Below are 20494 nucleotides of genomic sequence, written 5' to 3'. Positions count from 1 at the left end.
CTATAGGTGGTACTGTCAAATCCTATTGTAGAATTACATTTCCTACCTGGCACATTTGTGGAACTTTGTATGATACATAACTCAATATATCATTGCAATACAAGTACTTACTATAAAAGCGCAAGTAGTTTTAGAGACTGTATCTGTCAATTACAACTGTCATACTGTTGATTATTTTGACCTCTATAAAACTCTGATAGAGTGGGTGCCCTTTGATTCAAGGAAATATACTGAAGTTGAGAAATATCTTTCATGGCACCGTGTCAAATGCATTTCATGGCACCATGTCAAATGTCTCTCTTTTCTGTTTTGTTCTGTCTTTTCTAGTGTCAAGTTGGAAAGCTAAAACATTATTTTATATATTTCTTCCTACCAAGTAGTGCCATAACCTTCTTTCTTTATGTCTTATGCTGCATCTTCTTTGCAGGCAAAATTAGCACAGGTTTTGATGTTTATCAATAGTATCAGTACAGTCTAACCAAAATTATACTTCCTCTGATGCATAGTGGTCTTTATAGCAACCCAGCTCTGCAACAGTTTTATAAATAGCAGTGATTGTGTTTTATTATAATTTCTGCAGTCCAGATTGATTATTTAATATGCAAAATCTACAATGAAAGTGAATCATTTAAAAGTAAGCTGGCTGTTCAATGCACATTCACCATTTTCTTTAAATATAGCTTGGTGTAAATTTTTCCATGAACTGTCAAATATACAATATTGCAGTGAAAAAAATCATTTTCTCTGTGCTGTTAAGATATTGTTTCCTCAAACTAGAACACTAGAAGCCTGACTTTCTTTTACTTCATAAAACAGTGTGAATAAAAACAGGATAAAGCCCATAGCAACAAGATATTTCTTTTACCATCTGTTTGATTTATGTCGAATTTAAACTGCTTGTATTTTAGAAAGGAATCTGTTTTCTATCTTCAAAAGGATGCAATCCAACATCTCTCAGCTGCTAATTTTTAGCACTTAGAGGTTCCCTTGGGCTGCTGTCAACTACAACTTATTGCATAGGTACTTTTCACTAAACTCATTATAAAGTGATTAGCCTCCAGCAAGATAGTGCAATGCTACAGCCTGCTTGCATTATACGTGGCTTTGCAACTGAATTTTGTGGTGTCAAATCTCATCAGATAGTGAGTATAGAATGGCTCCTGGGATTCAACACATAGAATGTTGAAAAGGATCTTATCACTTCTCTTTTAAAACATACCTTCTCAACAAAGATATCCACGCAAATACACAAATACACACACGCACACGTGTGCACACACACAACAAAATATGTCATTAGTTTAAAATAGATGCCATCCTTAGCTAGCATCAAACACATTTTTAAAAGTCATGAATTATTTTTCATATTATGCTTTAAATCCAAAAGCTAGTTAAGTAGCTCTACCTTGATTCTATGAATAGTTATCATTAATATATGTAAGAGTGCTGCATTTTTATTAGCACATTTAAATTGACAATGCTTCTTGCCTTAGGGTACCGATGTTAGTCAATACTTTTGGGTCTAATAGGATGTCTCAGTTTCTCCAATGAAACTAAAGTTAGACTGGATATGGAGGCAGAGATTATTAGAAGGTTTGTTTGGTTACTTATTTGCAAGCCTCCCTAACAAGGTGTGTGTTATCCCAGCTTCCATATTCACCATTGACGGAAACTAGCACCACAGTGTGATACTGAATAGACTCTACTAGAAGCTACCTCAGCTACATTGTCCTCCTTCACTAGTCTACTCATTATAAGGATCACTCATTGTCCAGCTCATATTCCTGAATTGTTATGACAGCATTAAGCTAATGACACACCTGTAGAAGTTTTCAACTATAAAAGAGCAACTTGTACAGTCCCTGGGAAAAAACCACAGAACTTTACATTACGAAATTTTTCATGTTATGACTTCTTCAAGTATAAAGGCTAACTCAAAACAAATGATCTACTTTGAGTACAAAAGTCTAAATAAAGTTATTTCATTATTTACTATTTTTTTCTGTTGTTTAAGCTGAACTAGTACTTATTCTTTAGATGGGATTGATAGTTTTTGAATGTGTAGATTATTTGCATACAGGTTTCATTTTGCAGATTATTCCTGGGCAATTTTTCATCCTTGTTTAAAGATCCTGGTTTGCTAGAAATTTCTTAGATATTGTGTTTCCACAGGGTACTATGCAGAGATAGCAGGATGTAGTGGATTAAACACACAGATTTTAGTATCAGACAGATTCTTGTGGCCTTTGTTTCTTTAATTTTAATCTAAGGATAATGCACCTAACTCAGAGTGCTATTGTAAAGTTTTATTTATTTAAATGTATATATGTATTTATGTACATGTATATATATATTTTTTCCTGGTACATAGGGAACACAGTAAATGTTAGCTATTAATACACGTTAATTTTATAATTATTTGACCACATTTATTTATTAATATTTATATTTTGATTTGAAATATGATATTAATACAAGTAAGAAATAAGTAATGACATAATTTATTGCATAAAAAACAGAAAATGCATCTGTGGGGGATCAAAATTGGCCACCCCAAAATGTGTCTCTTTGCCTTGATAGAACAAAAGACTATGAAAGAGACTTTGACCTCCCCCCTAACTGCCTAAAAGAATTTAAGATAAAAGACCTGTCCCCAGGACAGGCCATCACCATAGATAACTCTGGGTATAGGTAGACTGTGAGGGTCCTTGCTAAGCCCATTCTTATCAACCAAACATTTGCTTTTCTATTTCCATGTGAATTGTCTTCTTCCCCTTTGATGTCCCAAACCACTACCCCCAAGACCCTCCTTTGTCTTTAGCTGAAGATGATATTTAAGGTGACAGCTTTGGCCATTGTGGTGAGTTGCTCAGTTTTCCTGGGTTTCTCCCATGTATACATGTTATAAAGCTTTGTTTTATTTTCTCCCATTATTCTGTCTCATGTCAATTTAATTTGTAGACCAGCCAGAAGGACCTAGAGTGGGTAGGGGAATTCTCTTCCTCCCCTACACATCCTAGTTACAATACATATTTTTATTCTATACACTTCTGGTGTATATCTATATATTCACATGTATGCCACTAATGTTTTGATGCTCATAAAAAGTGAACTATAGGAATTACTATTTTATAAACTGAATAGAATTTTACTACCTTCTTAATATAAAAAATGAAATAAAAGTATTGTTTAACTCTCTTTCTCATGTTGGTTAGAATCACAGATATGTTTGGCACTGGATATAAATTCTTTCATGATCTGTTTCCCAATCTATCTTGCCAACCTTATCATCTGCTACCTCCCAATGAACCCTAGGGTCCAGCCACACTTCTACAGTTACTGTTCCCTATATACTATCTATAGTAAATTATTTTAAGTATTTCCTTATACTGAACCAATCTTGCATTCCTAAAATGACCCCCGAGTTTTATGCCTAATTCATAATATGCTTAATTTGATTTTTAGTTAGTGCTTTTGCTTTAATAGTCATAAGTCAGATGAAGTTGTAGTTTTCTTTACCGAGCTCTCTTTGTGAGTTTTCAGGAATTAATGTATGTTGTTTAAAAGAAGAAAAAAAAAAGAATGTGGAAGATTTTCTTCTCATTTTATTTTTTGGGACAGTTTAATAATATTGGAATTATCTTTTGCTTATAGTGTTAATAGTTCACTCTGTGAAGCTACCTTGACTGACTTTTTTTTTTAGAGGATGAGTAATCTGATCATTTTCTCCATTTATAACATCATTATACCTCATCATTTTTAGTGAGATTCAATAAGAAATGGATTTACAGGTATATTATTTGCAGTTAAAATGGGAAGTTCAAAAATAGTAAAAACCAGAAAATTTTAACAATTTTGTCTCTGCCAAGTAGAATCATAAGTAGAAGTTTGGACAGTGGAATGAATTTTGACTTTTTATTTAAATCCTTCCCTAACTTTTACATTTTTTTATATAAAATAAAAACACTATTTTAATTTTAACAAAAATAATTTAAATATCTTTAAAAGGCACACAGATCAGTCATATAAATATACTTATGAAATTGGAGGTCCTCACTTTTTACTTTCTACACTTCTGCATTGTTTGAATATTTATGGTGAATTTGCATTACTTCTGCTGTTAAAAAAATTTGCAATGATTTTCCCACTATAAAATTAGTTTATAATACAAAGTTCTTCATTATCTGGCACTGCTCGACCTCCCTTATTTCTATCTCTTATCTATATCCACACTTATTCTAGTCACGTTTATTTTCGTACAAGCAGTTTGACATAGCAAATCTTCACAACCTCACACAATATTTCTTTTATCTATAATGCCTTTCCTGAGCACCCTATTCTTCATTCTAGTGACCTCTTACCCAGCCTTGAAACCTCAGCTCTAGAGGCACAGTCTCTAGAAACTGGGCTGCTATACGTCTGTTTCTCTGTGTTCCCATAGAATCCTATGTCATAAAAAATCATCAGACCCTGCTGCAATTGTCTGTTTACTTGTCTGACACCCATTCGATTTTGAGTTCTATGCAGTCAGGTTATAGAACATGAAGATAAATGTTTAATCAGTGATATGTGTTCATTTTATATACATACCTACATAATTGTAGGTAGGTATGTATGTATATGTATAAATATAAATATATACATATATGTATACACACACCTCATTCCAGTAAAATCTTCACTTTTAAATTATGTGTTTCTGTATCTTATATATTATTTGATAACAAAAGCAATATCTTCTATAGCTTTGCATTTTCTAAGGACATACAATTACTTTCACATATTATAAAGTTTGTTGAAATAAATAAAGTATTTTTAACCATTGTTGCATGTCCTGATTCCCTGCTATCTATATTCTTGTCTCATAAATGATTAAATTTATGAGTAATTGACTACAAATTTATCATTTTATTGTGAAAAAGACCCTAATATTCATCATTAATGAATATTTAGCAGGTCTTTATACCAAGTCCTTATAGGAATGTTACAATATTAGAAATTATCCCTTGGCTATCACCCAGGAAACAATTATAGAGGGAGTTTTGAGAAGGTTCAATGTTTCCCTGGAGACAAAAAAATACATAATGACTTTGTAATTCTGTGAATTGATTCTCCAGAAGTGGAGACTAGTTTCCAATGAATTTTCTACATTTTCCTATCTTGTTTCTCGTGTAACAAAGGATACATTCATTCCTTCAATTCACATTGAGCACCAACTGTGTGTCAGGCTGCACTAGACCCTCAGCATACAACATTGAACACTAAAGATAATTTATGAAGTACAGATCAGCATTATTGACACAATCTTGGGCTATAAGTAGCATAGCAACAGCAGCAAAATATTAGCAGCTAAAACATATTGAGTACTTACTACATGCAAGGCACCATTTATAGCAGTCTACAGATAAAGTTGGAGCTGTTTTCACTGAAACATAGGTAGGGCAGTCCAGAGTCTCTGCCATCCTCCCCACCCCACACAATCTCTCAGGTACCGTCTCTGACATCTTTAGGTGCTTTACAATTAAAACAAGATTACCATTCTGCTTTCTCAAGTCACTTAGTTTTGAATGCATAGATACCTTGAACTATTAGAAATATTAAGATCAATAGATGAGGACTTAAATACTCCAATATATAGGATAAGCCAGAGAGAACTCAGACATTCATCCAACATCAGCTTCCTATTTTGACATCAAGTAACATATTGCTCCAGGCAAGGCAAGCTTTGGAGTATCAACTGTGATCTGTATAACAGAACTTAGTGTAGCTGCAGAGAGAACAAGAAAGTAGAAAGCAAAATTGCAGTGGAAGATAAAATAGACTCTCCTCGACCTAAAACTCAATGGACCCTAGAAGCCATCTGTAGCATGTGGAAAGGGAGATGCAATGTTCAAAATGATTTCAATAGTCACTCTTTAACCTTGCTAATAATCAGGAACATGTGGTTAACATTTTTAAATATTTGAAGCATTAGTCTTTTTCAGCTTAAATTTATTTTTGTTGTTCAGAAGTCTCCAGGTTCCCTCAATTTCGAATGTGTGTGTGTGTGTATATATATATATATATATATATTTTTTTTTAAGAAAATGTTTCCTCCACAGCCCCATGGACCAGAGCAGGATGTGGATCAGCACCTGCTCTAGGGTTGCAAGCAGTTTGCTTTTGGTATCATTGATAATGGCTTTAAGATTCCTGCAGTCACCTCCACCAGGGACTTGAGGAACACACTGGCACAGGCAACCCAGGCCCACCAAGTCCTGATGCTGCGAGGACTCATCCAGCAGCAGTCAGCCATGGCGTCGCTCCTGCCACAGTCCCCAACAGGGTCTGGGCCCAGGGGAGGCCTTACTTGCAAGCCCAATGGACTCAGCCTGGCTCTGTGGCCTGGACACGAGACCTCAGCTCAACAGTCTGGGTAAAACTTGGGCCACTCCAGCTGACCTGGAGCAATCCAGGCCCTCCTTGGCATGGGGTCACAGAGAAAGCAGAGATCCAGGGGAGGATCCTGGATGGGCCCTGTTTCAGCCCCCACATCCCAGCAGGCCCCCGAAACATTTTTAATATTTTGCTAACAATTTTCAAATTACAAAGCTCCCCGTGGCATGAGGTTGGGAATAGCTACTTCAGGATGATTGAGAATATAGAAGCAAACATTATTTTCCCATGAGGTGGAATTATAGATTCAACACTGGACTGGATCAAACACAATGAGTAGTAACATTTTAGTGCGAAGGGATGTCATTTATTAAAAAATAATAAAACAAACTTGAATGGCAATAAAGAAAACACTTCACAGTTGAGCTTTCTGCTGGGCTACAGAGATTTCACTAGCTGCACAGTTGCACTTTAAAGTAGATGAAAATGCCAAAAGTCTACAGCCTGGTTACTTGCTGACTGAGAAATAGCACTGATATTTGAAGACAACTGAATTGACATACATACATAATTTTATTTAAATAATAATAAGGCTGGTAATTCCCAGGGAGTCCATTTTGTCTGGGTAAAAAAGTGGCTCTTCTGGGATTAATGAAAACAAAAGTGTCAGAAGTCTGGAGAGAGAGAGAGAGAAAAAAAATGTACTTTAAGTGTTTTTGCAGGACAGAGAAAAGGAAAATTCTGCACCAGAAGATCAAACAGGGTTGCGATTTTTATTTTTTATCAGACAGGATTTCCACGGAAAGCTTGGGAAAATAATGATAAAATATGTGTTATACTGGGTACTTTGTTGGACCAAAAGGACTCTATAGTCCAGAGAGAAGATCCCAAGTTCATCTCCTCTCAGATCTTTGTGATAAGATCAACATTTGGCTGTGTTTTTAAAGCAAGAGACTAAAAAGATAAAATAATTTTGGACAATCCGTCCCGTGAAAATTAAAGAATAAGAACCCCACAGCAGTTGTTACCTATATTTTTTTGAGTAATGCTGGGTTACCAAATACACAGAGAAGGTAACTCTCCTCAGGACATAATTTTAGAGGCACCAGATACACCTCTTCTGTAAAACAATCCCTGAATTTTATTTTGAGGCAATTGTTTTGGATTTGTTTTTTTCTAATAAGCATTATTTTTATATTCTAAAATTAAAACCTTCTCAATATAGATGATTTAGAAAATACAAAATATTTTAAAAACAAATAATCATTCATCACCACATGCAATATGTTTTCCTTTAAGATTTCCTTTGTTGTTGCTTCAAGAGGTCTTCACTCCAATATTGCACAACTAATTAATTGTATTTTCTTTTAAAGTTTAGTTATTTCTTAAACATTTAACTCTCTAATGCACATTTTGGTGACTGGTGATAAGTGACTATGTAAAATTTGGTAAACAACTAACCAATTGCCCTAGCACTGTTTATTGGCCAATCTTTTCTTTTTCTAATGTAATATAATGCCACCTTTATACATTGCTAATTGTGTACCCATGTTAGAGGCTATTTGGGAACTATTTTTTCATGTCTCTAGCATTGTAGTGTATTTCCTTGGCTATTCTAACAGTTTATTCTTCTTCATGGACATTAATATCACATTCTCACACCCCCTTCACCTCCCAAAATAATCATTATTTTCACAGCAATTATCCATAAACCAATTTGGGAAGTACTGATATCTTTACAATGTTGAGGATTTTTGCTTTTTCCCATCTATGAAAAGGGTACCTGCCCCCCGACACCCCCCTCCTCCGCGGTCCAAGTCTTTATGCTATTGCTTTGGCTTAAAGCACCTATTCTCCTGCTCTTCTATGGCTCATTTTAAAGTCTCAGTTTAAATGTCTCAGTGTAAATGTTCAGGTTTCAGTTTAAACGTCACCTCTTCAGAGAGGAAACTCTTCTTTGATCGGCCAATCTAAAGTAACTCCTACCCCCAACATCTACACACTCTGGATCGCATGGCCCAAGGTTGTTTCTTTTGTTGTGCATATAACTTTTTGAAATTACTTTATTTCTATATTGTTTACTTGTATGTCTCCCCAACCAGAATATAAAAATCATGAAGGAAAGGATTTTATCTGTCTTTTTCACCGCTTTTTCCCTATCGCCTAGCAGGATACCTGACATATATCAATGTTCAATAATTGTTTGCTGAATGGACAATGAATGAGTGAATAAAGTCAGCTCAGAGAAAATCCCCTCTGTTCTATGCTTGATATATGCTCTACCAGTTCTGGCACTGCTACCCTTGACTGTTGTTGTGTAGAGTCTCATGTGGTGTCTAGTGGAGTGGTATCCAGATCTCCAATGGCTCCCTACTCCCCAAGCTAGTCTCCATTATTGACACTATCAAATCACAATTGTGATATGGCCATTTGCGACTTCCTTCAATCTTTTCCCACTGCAAGATATTTCACAGAAATCTCTCATGCTTGTGTTGTGGTTGGCCCCTTGTATATGAGGGATCCCCACACCATTTTTGTTTGTCTTTCATTTCGGTTGGATTCTGGAAAAGCGGTAAGACATCAGTTCTTGGGCCATCTTTCTGGTGAGAACACCTATTAATTATAACATTAAATTCTTCTATAGTCCATTTTTTTTTCTGTTTATGTGATCTATAAAATACTTGCAGGACATTTAAAAGTGTCCTGCTATGAGTGTGTTTCTCTTTATTCTTCTTATAGCTCTACTTATTTAAAAATATATTGCAAGGTTACTTCATCTGGTGCATTACAGCTCTTGAGTATTGAACATTAACATTCATTTTAAAAATTTACTATATTTTCCTGGTTTAATGTAATCCTTGCCCTTGAAACTCAAAATTTTTACCAAAATGTTTCTAGATGTTACCTTTCTCTCTCTCTCTCTCTCTCTCTCACACACACACACACACACACACATTAAATGTGACTATTAGTCATTTCTTTCAAACTAAAAAGTCAAATATTTGTTCAGCCCAATAAATTTTCTCTCCACTATTCTTTGGTTTTTGCTTCTTTTACATCATGTCTGTTCTCCTCTTCTAAAATTCCTATTATTTTGTGTGTATTGGATTTGTCCACAATGTCTGTCATATTTTATTTTACTGTTTTTCACCAATTTACCATTTCCTCAGAGTTCTGAATGAATCTCTTGAATCCATATGCTACTTTTAAAATTCAATTATTACCTTGTTATATGGTACTTCCTTTAAAATTTTAGATTTAACAAGCATACTTTAAAAAATCTCTGTGTGTGTGTGTGTGTGTGTGTGTGTTTTAACTCCAATTCATATCTTACAATTGCTTGTTCTAGTTTTCTGTTTGTTTGTTTATTTGGACCAATTATATTCTTAAATCCTGTTGAAAAAAAACCATAAAACTTCCCTAACTTCTTTTTCTGGTTCTTGGAATACCTATGTTTCCCAGTGAGGTATCTCTGCTGATTCTTGATAATTTTCTTTGTTTTAATTGCAGTATCTTTTCACATATTGGGTGATTATTTTTTTTTTCTTCTTAAAAATTCTCACATCAGAATACCTATGGTTGCTCATTACCTTGCCATAGTTAAGTAGAAATTGAGATAGGTTCTATAAGAAATTGGTACAGGTCTTTGCATGAATCTTTCAGATCTGGATGCAGAGAAGGGAGAAATTTCATAATTATTATAAATTTATATTGTTAATGACTGTGTAGTCTGAAGGGATTGAGAAAGGATCCAGAATCCTAAACAGACTAAGTAGGAACTTTGCCACTGTGCTATTTCTTCATTTGCAAGAGCAGATTCAGTTCAAACAAGCCTGGAATCAAGCCCACAATAATCAGCTTCCCTGTACCAAGAACAAGTCATAGCAGTCCTCAGTTTCCTTTTAGTGATACTGCCCATAGTGTTGACCATTGGCTTCTAGTAAGCCTTCACTGTCAGTTAATTCTATCTCACTTCTCCCCAGTTCTGACTGTAGGACTAGATGGTGTGCCTGAACAGAGGTCAAGTAGCATTAATGTGCTATGCCCTTCAATGTTCTTTGGCCCACCCTAGCAATTCAGCCTTCTTTAAATTTTAAGAAGCATTGCTAGAATTGCCTCAATTTATTCCCAGACTTACTATTTTTTCACAGGAGGCATTTTTCTGTTCAGGGCTCTATTCTTTCCTTCACCTCGTCCCTTCTTATTTTAACTAATAGGAAAGCCTCAAAGTTTGTGGTACATCCGTTGGCAGTTTTCCACCCTGTTTTTATACCTTTTCTCTTTTCAGTGGGAATATGGAGAATTACTGTGTTATCACTGCAATTTTTACTGGAAGGCATTCCTTTCGCTTCTTCTAGGCTTCCCTTCTACTTTATTTCTTTTGAAATCTAGAATTGTTAAGGAAAATTTGGGACTATGCAGCAAATACTTATATTACAGTATTGACATTCTAGTTTGTTATTAAAATAAAATTATCCTGGTAAAATGATCCATTAAGGCATTATAAGACATTATACACATTATACTCTTTTTAAAATTCAGTGAATATTTATTCACAAAAGTAAATGTGATACAATGCTCACTCTAAAAGTGCCTACAAAAATGAGTGTATTTGTTGTCATTTAACAGGAAGAAGGAATTAGACTAGGAAAAATTAGTTTTATTTAAGGATTATTAATAAGAAACATGATATTATGAGCAACTGTACAAGCAAAAACAAATTCATTGCAACTCTAGTTGAGAGACTTCTTACCAAGAGGCGGCATGAGAATTCTGAATCCCTAAATCAAGGCACAGAAAGCAAATATAGGGTTACCACAATGAGGACTGGGAAAATAGGGATTGGAAGGGAACGGGAAAGACACTGTGCTGACTCACAGTATTATCTAGGGTTGGATGAACCTTTGTTTTTTTTTTCTTTTTGGCATGCATCTTTATGTTATAATATTTCCAGTATTCTAAGATTAGGATGTTTTCTTAAAGGTTTTCCAGTTAGTATTTGTGCATGTACACAAAGGTGAATGCTTGAATGACAAGAAATCAATGCAGATCAAAGCTAGTTATTTACCTGCTGAATAAGGATTTTCTATTGCTTTCCATGTGGCCACACTCCAGCACTGGTGGGTCAAGTCCTTCTCACACTTCGAATCTTTCTGACTTCAACATCTGCTCCATATTTCTGATTGACTTTTTGTCCTCTTCTTCTGCTTTTAAGGGCCCATCTGGATATTCCAGGATCCACGATAATATCTTCCTATCTTAAAGTCAGCTGATTAGCAACTTTAATTACATCTGCAAAGCGCCTTCTCAACAATACCTAAGATTGAATAACCTGGTCATGGGAATCTTAGGTAAAGGGGATCTTTAGTATTCTGCCTACTGCCAAAGGTATATAGGGCAGACTTTCACAAGGGAGAGACTTGTGCTTCAGTGCTTTGCTAGCTCTCTTCTTTACTCATTGCTGTTATTTGTTTTTACACATTTTTGCATTTATAAATATTATAGATTTGCAAGGTTGACTTCTTTACCTTGACCTGGGCATACAAAAAGAGAGAAATCCTTTTTTTGCCCTAAAAGTTTGAATCACTGACAAAATAAAGTCCTAGAAGTTATTAGCCTTTGAGTTTTATTTAATTTCTTATGATATGAAGTACACAAAAAGCCCTATTAAAACTCCACTGCAAGATAATCATGAACAGACCCTTTAGAATTCTTAGAGATGCTCATTTTGTAGAGAAATGGTGAAACAGAAATGTCAGCTCTGGCAGCCGAAAAGGTACAGATCTCCTGGTAATAAGAGAGGCAGCTGTTTCAATACAAGTTTTTTAAAAGTAAAATGTCCCATTGTGCCCTGGAATCCCTAGTTTAATTATGGTGAAGAAACAGAGTTTACTGTTTTTTACCATCCAGAAAAAAAATGATCTTAAACAACAAGGTATGATCTAAGGAAATTTTTCACTAGAGATTTAAAGTGATCTAAGATACAGAGCCAGCCACGTTGTCATTAGTAGTTCCCAAAATAGACAGAAAGTCAGACAAATTAGTTTATTTTTTAATTATAAATCTCTAGAAATGTAAGTAAGTCATTGAAAATTCCCTCTTTTAAATGTTTAAGATTCAAAATAGGTGCCTGGCTTCTTTAGACAGTATGATGTAATTACTAGAGCATAAGCTTTGGAGATAGATAAAACTGGGCCCAAACCTTGGCTTTCTCACTTAGTAAATGTATGAATATGAGCAATTTACCTAATATTTCTGTTTCACTTTCTTCACCTATAAATTAGAAATAGCGTTACCTACTTTGAAGGCTATTGTGAGGATTAGACAATATGTTAAGTTCCTACTCAGTACGGGCACATAGTAAGTGCTGAAGTGGCAGCTTAGAGTTATTTACCAGAGCCTATGCAACATCAGCCTTGGTTGCTACTGAGTAGGACATAAGGCAAACGTTGAAGGCATTACTATGATATGATGGTCTCCATCATGAACAAATCCTTCCCTCCACCTTCCTCCTTCTCTTCCCCCTTCCATCCTTCTTCTTCTCCTTCTCTCTGTCTCTTCTCTGTCTCTCTCCTCTCTCTCTTTTCTTGAGTTTTATTTCACTCCCTTGCTTTTCCTCTATTTATTTCCAGAGTGGTTGGAGAAACGGGAGTAAAATGAGTATTGTGTAGTTATACAGATGAAAGGGAAAAAAGTATTTCAAGGAGCAATCTGTTATTAGTATCAAATACAACAGAGCAATCAAGGAGAATGAGAAGAGAGAAGATAACTGCAGATCTGGCAGGAAGAGAGTCTGCTGATGACTTTCATGAGGACAGTCACAGTCCAACGGGGATATTAAGCTGATGAATGACTAATTTTCTAGTTTCAAGTGGACATAAATCACAATGAGTGGACTCATATAGACACATAAGCTCACAAAATAATATTTTAAAAAAAAACAGCTTTAATCCAGCCACCCAGTCCTCCTGAGACATAATGGGGAGGAGAAGAAGAATCCTTGCCAAGGAAACCTCCTAAGGGTTAAGAGTTTCACACATCTCTAAGCAATATCTTCAGAAAGCCTAGAGGAGGAACAACACTTAAACGAGAGGGTCCCAGAAAGTACATCATCTGCTACTCTAGGTTAGTTTGTGGTCTGTTGCCTAGAGCTGTCTCAGAGAGATTCGTCAGCTGACTTACTCCGAATGCTGCCTCCAGACCCAAATACTTGTGCATACTTATTGGGCCAGCTGGATATAATCAGTATCAGAAATGGCGAGGCAATGATGGACTAGGCAACCTAATTATACATGGGCGGTTGGGTAAAACTGGGTGTTTAGAGGTCCATTTGCCCAAACACATCTAAGTGGCCAGTCAAGGACTAGAGTGTCCTAGGCAAAAATAGCTCACTAATCCTTTTCAAATACATATCTAAAAGCTAGTCACATATTTCTATTTCAAATACATCATTGTTACCTAAATTAACATTGCTGTGTCACAGTCAAGATGGATCATCCTGTCTTAGATTTCAGGACCATAGTCTCAATGCTAGGGAACAATGTAGTAGCCAAATAATTTTATTACAAATGAATTTTAATGGAAGGAACTAGATGGCAACTGGATGGAGAAAGTCTCAGGGACTCCCTGAAGGAATTATTGAGTAAATAGAGGAACCTAGTTCTGATTACCACATATTTTAATATCATGCTCCTGGGTCTCATCTTCATGACTTGGCTATATAGTCATAATGCCAGAACAAGCTGTGTAGTCAGACTTGACCTAACTTAAAAACCATTCCAAGAGTTGACAGAGCATCATAGTTTGTGAATCCTGCTTTAAATTCCTTGTAAAGTGAAAACTACTCATCAAATTCTATTGATCCAAATACTATTGAAATAATTTTTAAAAATTATATCTATTCCACTCAATCTATATATTCACCAAAAGATAATCAGTGCCCCACATTTTGAGCAAAATTCTAACATCATCAACACTACAAAAGGTGCTAAAGTTTGATGTAAGTGAATGTGAGCAATATTTTCAGAATCCTCAACTAGCTTAATCATGTTTGGTTTTCAAATATATGAAAACAGTATGGCATGTAGTTGACTTTTTTTCCTAAAAAAAGAATGTTAAACTTTCAGCGTGTTAAATGTGAGCTTGGTAAAAGAAATAATTTCTTGACCATGAGCCATGTGTTAAATATTGGAATTGAGTTGTTAAACATTCTGAATGTTGTTAAAAACAGCAAAAACCTTCATTAATGGTGAATTCTTTGAATTTGGTTTTGTCTGAGATCAGAATAATAAATTGCAAGTAGTCAGGATTTTTGCCACTCTGAGAATTTACCATTCAGTTTTTGTTCTTACTGAAAATGAGGAACAAAGCAGCAGAAGAATACGTCATGATGGAAGCCGTATATGTAAGTAAAGGAGATAATGTATAGTAGGTAGAGAGCTCCAAATTAGAAGATATCTCATTTTTATGAGGGATTGTACCTTTGGATAAGTTATTTGAGCATCATGAATCTCAGTTTCCTCAACTGGAAAATAGAAATTATTCCCACCCTGCTTAATTCATAAGCCAGTTGTTAAGATCAAATGACCTAACAATTTATGAAGCTGTTTTATAAACTATAAGATTCTAAATAACATAAGCTATCATTATGAAAATCAATTTGTGTCTTAATTATACTTTAAGTAAATGCAATCCTATAAATTATAGAATATTACTTGTGTTTATATTTTGGGTTAGACCCTTAGAATGTTATAAAAAGTAAAGTAAGAGAAGGTCTATAATGTTTTGCTCCATCTGAAAAATCTAGAATAATTAGAAATATATTAAAATAATAGAATACACATCCATATAGCAGTCAAGTATTCTAAAAGGAACAGATATCTTTACCTTAAAAACTTTAACTTTCCGATTTTAATAATATTCAGAGGCTGTTTTATTATCCTTTAATGCAGGTAAAGCTTTGCAGAAGTTTTAACTCAGATAGATGACTAAATAGCTAGATCAGATTAAATATCTACCTAGACATCAATTTCCCCCTCTAACTCCTTAGTTGAATCTTGTTTGCTATACTAAACAGTAAATGATAACTGGATGTTGCATCAAAGAAAGAGGGAAAAATTTCAAGGAGAAATCTTCTCAGAATTTTTTTTAAAGTTGCCACTGATCTGCAAACTCAGTGTTCTACCATTTTAATATTTTCTCACAAATAGAAAGAAAATTGTGCTCTTCTGATGCCACATGACTCCAGATTTGTTTGGCTCATGAAAGACATTTTTGTACAATTAAGAATGCTTATTGTATAAATATAAGAAACTACAAAATGCTGTGATACTTGTAAACTTCTTCCTCTTTCTTGTTCTTTCCTTTTATAAATGTGTTTACATGTACTGTCTTAACAACTAAGTTAAAAATCACAGGTTAGTTTAATGCAAAAGTATCTATTTAACATGACTAAGCCACTTGGCTGATGAATAGTATGGAACAGGGTTTATAAAATTGCTCAACTTCCTTTGGACTCCAAATGGTTCATATGCATTTAGGGAAAATTAATCTAAACCACATTTAAATGATTGGCCCTGAAATATCCATCAAATCCCAGAATGGGGATTTGGAAGTCATTGTTGACTGTTTCTTATACAGCGGAGACCAACACATATCCCGCATTGCGAAACCACAGAACATCTGTACCTGGAATACTATATGCAATTACAGTCACTGGATCACAAGAAAGACACAGAATAGGGTAGGAGAAACTTAAATCACCACAGAATAGGAGATGCTGCCATAGAAGAACAATCTTAAACTAGGACTTTCCAGTGAAATGTTACTCTCTAGATCCTTGTTTTATAGAACCAGGGGCAATGTTTAAATAGCAGAACACGGAGCTGGCCTCGTGGCTTAGCGGTTGAGTGCGCACGCTCCGCTACTGGCCGCCCGGGGTTCAAATCCCGGGCGCACACTGACGCACTGCTTCTCCGGCCATGCTGAGGCCGCGTCCCACATACAGCAACTAGAAGGATGTACAACTATGACATACAACTATCTACTGGGGCTTTGGGGGGAAAAAATAGGAGGAGGATTGGCAATAGATATTAGCTCAGAGCCGGTCTTCCTCAACAAAAAGAGGAGGTTAGGCATGCATGTTAGCTCAGGGCTGATCTTCCTCACAAAATAAATAAATAAATAAATAAAACTGTTTAAAATAAATAAATAAATAGCAGAACAGGTATTTTTAGGACCATGAGAAAGAAAAACTTTTCTACAGGTGATTGCGTAGTTTAATAAAGAGAACTTGGATGTTTGAGTAAAACAGCTTTGAGTGAGAGTCCTAGTTCCAACAATTATCCACTGTGTGACTTTGAGCAAGTTATTTTGTCTCCGAATCTCACTTTCTTCATCCACAGAATGAGAATAATTATAGTAACTTGCTTTGGGAATTAAATGAGATGATATTATTTCAGTCCCAGGCATTTAATAGGAATTCACTGAATGTTACTTCACCATTTTACGCATAAAAAATAAAGTGGAATTACTATTCAAAAAAGGGCGTGTGCTAAAGATATAAATGGTTTAAAGAAGCATAATTATGAGAGTGATACATCCATAGTAGATTTTTAAACAGAAATTAAGGATATTAAAAAAGGATACAAATTTTCAGTCATAAGAAGTTCTGAGGATCTAATGTACCACAGGGTGACTACTTAATAGCTTAATAGTTAATAATATGGTATTGTATACTTGAAATTTGCTGAGAGTAGATCTTAAGCATTGTCGCCATACACACACAAAAGAGTTAACTATGTGAAGTGATGTATGTGTTAATTTTCTTGATCTTGGTAATCATTCCACAACTTATATGTATATCAAATCATCACATTGTATGCTTTAAATATATACAGTTATATTTGTCAATTATTCCTCATTAAAGTTAAAAAAATTAAAAAAAGAAAGATACCCAAGCCTTTTGAGGTAAACATTTAAGAAGATGTTTTAGATGAAATTTTGGTCAAAATGTCAGGGGAAAAGACTTTTTTTCCTCTACAGCTGGTCTCAAATAAACAGATTCTTTTTATAAGGCAGTGAAGGGGAATTTCAGAACTGTCAGAGACAGACATTGTTCAAAAGAGATTTCGACAAAGTTCCTTTATTTTCTATTTAAGATAATATTAAGCAATAATCCGATATTATCCACTCTGGTTTCTCACCCCTCTAATGATTTAACTGTTTCAAATGTCCAAGCAGAGAATCAAAAGTCTTAGACTAAAGGTGTCTTGTCCATGGTCGGCCATTATGGGCGTGGCCTGCTCCCTGCTCTTCTTCTTTCGCAAAACCTATCTCCCTTTTTTATGCCTAAATTGACTGTCAGTGAAGACACTCAATTATAATTTTTCCTCAATTTGGGCATTGAGACAAGGGCATCCTACAATTACAGAGATGTGTACAAATTAGCATGCATATAGAAATTCTCAGGGTATAATGTAAGCCATAAAGACTAGAGAACACCCCATAATCTCTTCCAGTCCTTATTTATAACATAAATAAATTATCTCTTGAGAATGGAAAGGCCTAAATCTTGCTATACTATGACATCTTAGTAATATTTCCAAATTCTTACTCTCCCAGATGAAGAATTCACTGCCCTGTGGAAAATAGCCAAGAAAGCACTCGATTCTGTAGGATTGTACAAAAGTCCCTGGAACAAAGGACGGTCAGTCATGCCTCTCTTTGGACTTCTCTTGTTTTACGGGCCTGTATGAAGCATGATTCTGACCCACTTTGCTATTTGTTCTTCTTAGATAACATTACAGAGTTAGTTTGCTTTCTTACAGAGCAAATAAAGCCTGAGTGTTCTATTCAAGAGTGGTCGTAGTGAACAAAAACAGAGTGGCTGATTAGTAATTTTGGTTCTCTGTCTTTCTACTCATAATTTTAGATGAGAAATCTTTTGCACATAATGATAAGAAAGAACAATATACAAAATTAAATGTATAGCATGATTACAACCTTATAAAATCCATTAAAAGAGTGTAATAAAGAAAATATCCTCAAATACATTGATTTGAGGGGTAGGCCTTATGTGTTTTTTAACTTTTTTTCAATACATAATCCATTTATAATTAAAAAATAAGTTAGATACACATTTAAGAAAAAATTCTGTCCCTAGAATTGTGAAACATTTTGGATGCCATGATATCCGATATGTCTGGAAGTGGCTGTGTAGGAAGTAAGTCACCTCCTAACTGTGATTTGCAAGTAATATGGGAAAGCTCCTCTGCTTCAAATTAGTTTCTCCACAAACTTTCATATAAATTCCTGAATCCCTGCAATTAGGACATAACTTTTCTGGACTGTAGACATTTTCCTTTGTTACAAAAAATGCATATTTTGGAAGGGGACAACTATCCAACATATTTTAATAAATGTTTATAGTTGAAACCTCAAAAACAAAAACATAAGACCAGGTACACAAGATGATTCACTTAAGGTTCTTAATTGCAGGTAACCAAAACTGTTTTAGGATTATTCAGAAAAAAACATATTTTATTGAAATCTATTTGGTAGCTCATGAAATCATGATTACAAGGAAGGTGAAAAAACTACACCTGGAAAATGAGCAGGAAAAAGGGAGCAAAGACACAGTGAGGAATGCATTCTATTGGTAAGTGACAAAAGCAGTGATGGTAACACCAAATTCAAAATTTAGGTGGGTCACAAACCTAGTCACATGCATCCCCTAGCTAAAAGGTAGGTTGGAGAAGTGGGTGTCTTTTTTTTTCCATTTCCATAGTGTGAGGTGGGGTCTCTCTCCCACCAAAATTCACAGTGTAAGAAATTCGTCAACATGGGAGTTCAGAAGAGAAGCACCTAAAAGTAATGACAAATGTTCACAGCACGCGTGACGAGGGCAGATGATAACATTGATGTAAGAGGGCGTTTTATGTGGAAGGGTACAAGATATGTACGTTGCTTGTGTGGAATCAAAAGAAATGGAGGTAATAAATATGCTATAAAGGGGAAATTTAAGTCATGCCTGAGAAATTTAGCATGAGGTTCATCTATAGATGTTTATGCAAGTATAATATGATATGAGTAAAGTTTGAAAAGATTATCCTTGTTGCAGTGAGAAAAAGTTAGATCTAGGAAACAGACAGGAAGTAGGATATCTGAGTCTGGCAATTATCAACGTTCTATCTGTCAACATTTCATGAGGTACAAATTGAATAAGGGGAAACCTTCTGATCCTCAGTTGCTCCTCCTACTCATTCTTACCTTATTGCTTCCCCCACTTGTTATGTCAGTCCAAAAAGGTCTATTTCCTGCCTTTTTTGATTAGTAGTAAGCTAATGAAGTTCCTAGGACTTATACCATTTCACTTGATTCTAAATTCTCAACATGTGTAGCTCCTGAATAAAGTACAACCTTCTACACACCATACATATGTTGTGAAAAACCTGCCTTTTTGAAAAAATTGGTCTCATTTTCTTTTGACCTACTTTAGAATTTTGGTTGCAACTGGTTTTCATATCAGAAGGGTCTTCAACAAACTGTTGATTTTAATCGCTTGCTATAAGCATATCTCTAAGCAATGCCTTACATAAACTCATTTCACTACTGAAAAGGAGCTTTGCAGCAAATCGTTTATATTTATTCCCCAACTTATATATTTTATAAGGTCTTATTCTGGAATATTTGTTCCTATAGAGAGGAATACCTATAATGTCAAAGCTTGTTACTCTTAGTACATTTATATAGGACTTTTAGTCCTTCATATATATCTACCTGTCATATTAACTTTAGTATGTCAGACCTACTGTGTTGTGGGAAGATTTGGGGCTAGAGAGGTGAAAAATATTTTGATTAAATACCACTTTTCCATCTACTCCAATCACAGCTTCTTTAAATTTAACAGCTCAGTATTTTACTCAATCAAAACTATCAATATCATCCTTTTCTTGTTTTTCACAGTTAAAACACACTTATTTAATTTAAAACATACTAATTTTCACAGTTAAAACATATTTTCACCTTCTGTAGAAAATCTAGGTCAGCATGCCTTAATATGTGCCTTCAGGAATGGTTTTTCGACACCAAATTGAGATACATGCATTAAAAACAATTT

General features: G+C 34.9%; 1 long non-coding RNA gene across 5 annotated transcripts in view; it reads right to left on the bottom strand.

The window, feature by feature from the left end:
* LOC131401411 (uncharacterized) overlaps positions 1–20494 on the bottom strand; it is a 209347-nt gene that overhangs the window by 114369 nt on the left and 74484 nt on the right. For all 5 annotated transcript variants that reach the window (XR_009217670.1, XR_009217673.1, XR_009217671.1 and 2 more), the window contains one exon: positions 11444–11633. This is a non-coding gene — a long non-coding RNA (uncharacterized LOC131401411). The remainder of the gene's footprint in view (positions 1–11443; positions 11634–20494) is intronic.

The sequence above is a fragment of the Diceros bicornis genome, chromosome X, assembly GCF_020826845.1.
Source record: "Diceros bicornis minor isolate mBicDic1 chromosome X, mDicBic1.mat.cur, whole genome shotgun sequence".
Classification (NCBI taxonomy): domain Eukaryota; kingdom Metazoa; phylum Chordata; class Mammalia; order Perissodactyla; family Rhinocerotidae; genus Diceros; species Diceros bicornis.
The sequence above is the reverse complement of the archived record's forward strand: the minus strand, read 5'-3'. Positions and strand labels throughout refer to the sequence as shown.